Source organism: Fukomys damarensis, unplaced genomic scaffold, assembly GCF_012274545.1.
Source record: "Fukomys damarensis isolate Sample0158 unplaced genomic scaffold, DMR_v1.0_HiC HiC_scaffold_19, whole genome shotgun sequence".
NCBI lineage: Eukaryota > Metazoa > Chordata > Mammalia > Rodentia > Bathyergidae > Fukomys > Fukomys damarensis.
In genome coordinates this window covers 32,530,479-32,536,766 of record NW_022900931.1, presented here as the reverse complement: position 1 = coordinate 32,536,766, position 6,288 = coordinate 32,530,479, and positions in this window count along the sequence as shown.

Here is a 6,288-nt window from a genome sequence, read left to right as displayed (position 1 = left end):
ATTTCTAGTTTTGAATTGTCTAGTAGTGTAAAACCTACTCTGTTACTAGTTGAGTACAGTGCTTCTCAAAAAATGATCCCAGAACAACAGAAGCAATGCCACTTCGAGAACTTAGTAAGGATGTTTTGTACATTTTGGGGCCCCATCTCAGACCTACTGAATTAGAAACAGCAGGGACAGAGTCTACCAATCATGTTTTAACAAGCTCATGATTCTGGTAGAAGGAAGGTGTCTTAAAAGCCAATGGCTTAGTATGCCTTCAAAAGTATCACGAGGTTTTTAGAATACAACTGTCCAAATTTCACATATTTTAATTGATAGCAACCCTAAAGCAGTTGACTAGTTTAAGTCAAACCTGCTCTTTTTAGCGATAAGGCAGTCAAGCCATAAGAAGAAGCAATTATACTCAAACGTATAGTCTCGGTAAATAAGAAGTTAAGGAAATGAAAAATAGAAGGCACCAAAAGTACATTTAAGTAATAACTATAAATGCTATCAATTGAGAAATCATAATTAGTACATGACACCGATGAGGCTCATACTAGGTATAAATTAAGACTGTAACTCAGACAAGCGGAAATAATATGCCAGTTCCTTAAAGACACTGAAATCAAAGTCATTAATCTGAAAACACAGCTGCCCTTTTCTAGTCTGAATTGACTCTACCACAAACAGGTTTGCTGACAGCATATAATTTGGCAACAATATTTGCATTTTTAACATGTCTTTATTCATGGACTTACATCTTTATTCACGGACTTAACATAAAATATATGTTTCAAGTATTAGAGACTTTAAATTTTCTTCTGATCTAAATTTTTTTTCTATTTGGCCTTTGATAATATTTTTCTTGATAAACAGCAAAGTCATTTTCATCCATTTTTTTCCTCATTCATCTTGCTACACAATCAAGCTCACTACTTTTCCTTCCTTCACGTTTTTCAATAAAGAGGCCTACTCTAAAAGGAATAAACCAATGATGCATATTGAATGTTTTTAATTCCCTAAAACAATAAAATTCCCCCAAAAGGCCACTGAGAACCATAAGTATCATCCTTGGGTTAAATACCTAGAGCAGTTCTTCTGGGTCTGGCACTAGAAAGCAGTAAATCTGTATGTGTGGCAATACACCATTAGAAACATTGCAAAATAAAATACAGCTAAAGCTTTGGCACATGCACACACATGTGCATGAGCCCTGGAGAGCAAGCTGGGCACCCTGTGTATGACAGCCATGTGTTGTACCACTGAGCTGCTCCCCTCGCCGTAACCAATAATCCTCAAGAAGAAATTCACTTCTTTTGATCCCCATTACAAATTTCGTATTACGTGACCTAAAATCCCTTGCTTCTCGTAATTTATTTAGACCACAGTCTGAATCTAAAAAGTGTATTTACAAGACTAACCCAAGACAGGCATTTATTTGGAAGAAATATCTCGCTGAATATAATCATTATTCAAGCCGGCTATGGTGGTGGTAAATACCTGTTTATCCCGACCACTTGAGTGGGAAGGCTGAGGCATAGGAGGATCACAATTCTGGGCCAGCTTGGGCAACTCAGTGAGACTGTCTCAAAATAAAAGGGGCTGGGGATATAGCTCAGTGGTAAAGTGCTTGCATAGCACAAATGATGCCTGGGTTCAATCCCCAGCAATAACAATTTTTAAAAATCATCCCATCTAAGAACTGAAAATTCACAAAAGGTAGGGTTTTAGAAAAATAATTCTATAGTGAAATCATTTAAGCCTACAAAAAACCTGAATATTATATATCCAGTGGTCACACATACATACATATACACATTACAGGAGAAGAATAAAGAGTGTTAAAACAGGTACTTATGAAAAAAGTATTTACTACACGCTCATACTACAACAAGGTAAGTGTTACCTGATAAGTGATAAAGTTACAGTTTACTGGGTATTAGGCTATGTACTTAGTTCATTACAAACATTCTCTCTAATTACTGTGACAAGTCCCTAATTTAGGGTGACTATTTCCATTTTCTGTGGAAAGAAAGCAAATAATATTTGAGTAAATATCGAATAGTTTCTCTGGTGTGAAAAACGAAAAGTGTAAATAAGGTTCAAATGGTATAATTGATAGTGTGAAATAGGAAGAAAATGTCTAAAGGGGAAGTGGGAAGGGGAGGGGAAAGGAAATAAGGGAAAAGAAAAAATGTGAAAAAAGGAAAAAAATGGAAACAAAGTTTCTGTAAATAGGAAAGGGTGAAGGGGGTGAAGGGAGGGCAAGGGTATGGGGAAAAATATGAAGACATACTATGTAAACCAAGATACATCATGTAAAGGCACAAGATCCCAATGATAAATGTAACTGTGTTGTTTGTTTTAAATGTACAAATAAATGGGAAAAAAAAGAAAGCAAATAATATTTTAAAACCAAACCTTCCTGTTTGTCTGAGATTACAAGAATAAAACTGATATTTGAAAATAAGCTGTATCATATCCTATATTTTTCCTCTGTATATGACCTTACATTATATATATATATATATGTTACATTTGTATTTCATTACTTTTTCTAAATAATTTATTGGAATTTTCTGATAGTTAACAGAAGCCCTAAATGTACACACTGAAGAAAATTCTAGAGTACTTTTTTGAGTTGAACTTAAATATCCACTTCTTGGTCTAAATTTTGATCTACAAGAATTTTCTGGCAAACAATGGAAAAGTGAAATGGCAGCTCTGGCACGTCGTATGTCAAGAATTTCAGTATTAAAGAAATTTTAATCTCAATCAAACTCAGGATTGAGCATTTATTTTCATTCATTATAAACCACAGCAATAAAAGGACACTAGAAAACAAACACAAAGAAGTAGTAATGAAACTCAGAACAAAAGACAGCAATTGTTCTAAGGCTGTAAGAGCCTTCAACAATTATCCAATAGTCCAATGCTTATTTTATAGATGAAAAAACAGAAAAGTAAACTGCTGTCCAGGTCCCCAGGTGATTCATCAAAACTCTTCTAATGCTATGCCTGGTGTGGCATCTACTCATCAGTCTCCCTTAAACTAACCTCGCCATTTCAATACAGCATGCTGTCCTCCTGCTCACAGGGCTCCGCCTCCCTGCCTATCCTTTTCCCATCTCCACTATTCTTCAGCCAATGAGGATAACACTTTGAAGCAATCTTGGGCAGGCTTTTAATTTACATCTGCCTTCTTCTACATTTAAATGGGAGGCAAACCTTACTGGTGACAAAGTTTCTCTTCCATCTTTACTGTGTCCACATTGGATGGCAAGCTCACCATCTTTAATCGACACTCTCTATAGCCTTTTCCTGGACCTTGCTACCTTCCCTACTCCTTCACTTCCCAAAACAAAACAAAACAAAACATGTTGACTTCTGCTTGCCTACTGGAAGGTTAAGCTTCTTATTCTGGTATGAAAGGGCATGCACTGCTCCATCTAGACATAAACTAACTTTCCAGGTTTGTTTTTCTGTTTTTTTCCTTCTTTCCTCTTAATATGTTCTCTAACTTCCTTTTTTGCCTTAGTCACAGTTGGAAAAGAAAGTGCCTTTCACTTTTTTTTTGCTTCTGTGAAATTAAGAAAGCTTTATTATTTTAAAGTAGCAATGTCTACCACTTTAATGTTAGATCAAAACAACTGTAGTAAACCAATGTTCTAAAGGCATATGATTAAAATATGGGAGAAATAATTACTTCTATAAAGGTTAAAAACTTAGCACAGTATTAAAGTGGTAGTGAAATTCAAGGGTAAACAATGACAAGTCTTTTCTGTTAGAATACTAATTTTGAAAATGCAAATTTGTTTCAGTGCAATTGGCATTATCAGAGAACACGAGCGTAAAGAGAATCTTGCTTGTGCGTGATTGGATCTGTGTGAACCTCTGAAACAGGGAGCCAAATGGACCAAGGCAGATAGGAGTAAACAGAATGGACACAAAAGCGCATGCACCTCAACAAGTGACCAGCTACTTCAGTTCACTGTGCACATAAAAACCACACCCAGGGCATACAGGCTCCAAATTCCCTTCAGAGTTCAGGTAATCCTTCCCGACGATGCACATCTGCAACCTGACACGCATTTCCAGAAGCAAACTGCAGGCGTGATCAAAGCAAAGTGCCATATTTATTACAGAAGTTGTATATTTCTCAACCATTTAATACATATCTAAAACTGTGCTACAATTGTTACTAGTTTCCTATCTTTAAAAATGCATCACTGACAAATCTTGACTATTACATTCCAGTTCCATTTTACCCATAAGCCATGTGGTTTTAACTGCCAAATTCTGCAAGGTGTTATTTTCAGGATACAGATGTCACACAGCAAAACTGGCTACACAACACTTTTGGAAAGAGCAAAAAAAAGGTCATAATGTCTGACACACAAAAATATTACCTACCAAGTTAGTAGTAACAGTAAGATAAGGTGAATACCCATAAGATGTGCTATGGAAGACAAGTTCATTAATAATGATAACATCAGATGGTCTATTATTGATAATTAAAAATAATGAAGACTACAATAAAACACAATTAAGAAACAAAATCTGTGTTATGACTGTAATTATTTTAAACTGTTATGCAAATACTTAATACATAAAATATGGAAACTTCAAAATAATTGTGTGGTGCTTTTACAGTGGTTATTTAAAAATGTAATTAACTTATCAAAAATTATACTGGTATCTGATCTGTTTTGTAACTTGTAAACTTATAAAGCACAAAACAAGGAAGCTGATGGGTATAGTCTCTACTATTTTTGCAACTCTTCCATAAATCTAGATAATTTTACATAATTTTTAGAAAAGATTTCTTACCATTGATACTTTTAATGACTGATACTTTTAATGACAAAAGATTCTTTTTAAAACTATCCACATCATGGTATACTCAATATTTAAGTTCTTGAAAAAACAATTCTAAATCTTTTGTTCGTTAGTTGAGGAAGGATCTTCCTTTGTAGTTCAGGCTGGCCCTGAACTCTTGGGAGACCTTCAGCCTCCTGAGTGCTGGAATTACAGGCATGTGCCTCCATGCCTGGCCCAATTCTAAATTTTATATGGAACCAGAAAAGATCCAGAATAGCTGAAGGAATCCTGAGCAAAAAGAGCAAGGCAGGAAGCATCACAATCCTAGACTTCAAGTTATACTACAAAGCTACAGTAGTAAAAACAGCATGATAATGGCACAAAAATAGGACATACTGACCAATGGAATAGAATAGAGTATACAGAAACAATCCCAAAGTATGTTCAGCACCTTGGGATTTTTGATGAAGGGGCCAATAACACATGCTGGAGAAAAGATACCCTCTAACAAATAAATGGTGCTGAGAAGAGTGGTTAACCACATGCAGAACAGTGAATCTTGATCCATATCTCTCACCTTGTACTAAAATCAAATAAAAATGGATCAAAGGCCTATATATAAAAACAGAAGCTGAATCTGATAGAAGATGGTAAAACTCTTGAAGACATACACACAGACAAGGACTTCCTGAACAGAACCCCAATTAGGCAAGAAATAATACCGTGAATTAACAAATGGGTTTATAGCAAATTAAGAAGCTTCTGCACAGCAAAGGTAACAACCAAATGAGTGAAGAGACAGCTTACAAAATGGGAAACACTTCTGCCAGCCAGCTACTGCTGTCAGAAGATTGATACCTAGAAAATACAAAAAACTCAAAAAAATTATACCTCCCAAAATAAAAGACCCATAAAAATGGGCAACTGAAATGAACAGACACTTCTTAGACATACAAATGGCCAATGCATACATGAAAAAGTGTTCAGCATCTTTTGCCACTAGAAAGCACAAATCAATAAAACACTGACATTCTACCCCACCCCGCTCTAGTAAGAATAGAGGTTATGGAGGAAGAGCAACCCTCCACACTGTCGGTGGGAGTGCAAAGTATTACAATCACACTGGAAATCAGGGTGGAGAGTCCTCAGAAAACCAAACACAGGAACTCTACTCGATGTAGTTACACTTCTCTTGGGTATCTTCCTAAAAGATCTGAAGTGACACACCAATACCCATTATTACAGCACCATCATAACTGCTAAAGCATGGACGTGGCCCATATGTCCATCAAGAGAGAACTAGCTTAAGAGAAGGCAATATTTACACACAGGAGCGTACCTTTCAACCATAATGAAGGACGAATTTGAGTCATTTGCATGAAAATAGATGGCTTTTGTGATCATAATGCTAAGAGAAATCAGGCATAGAAAGCTAAATATCACATGGTTTCTCTAACATAAGAGGTCTATATATATATATAT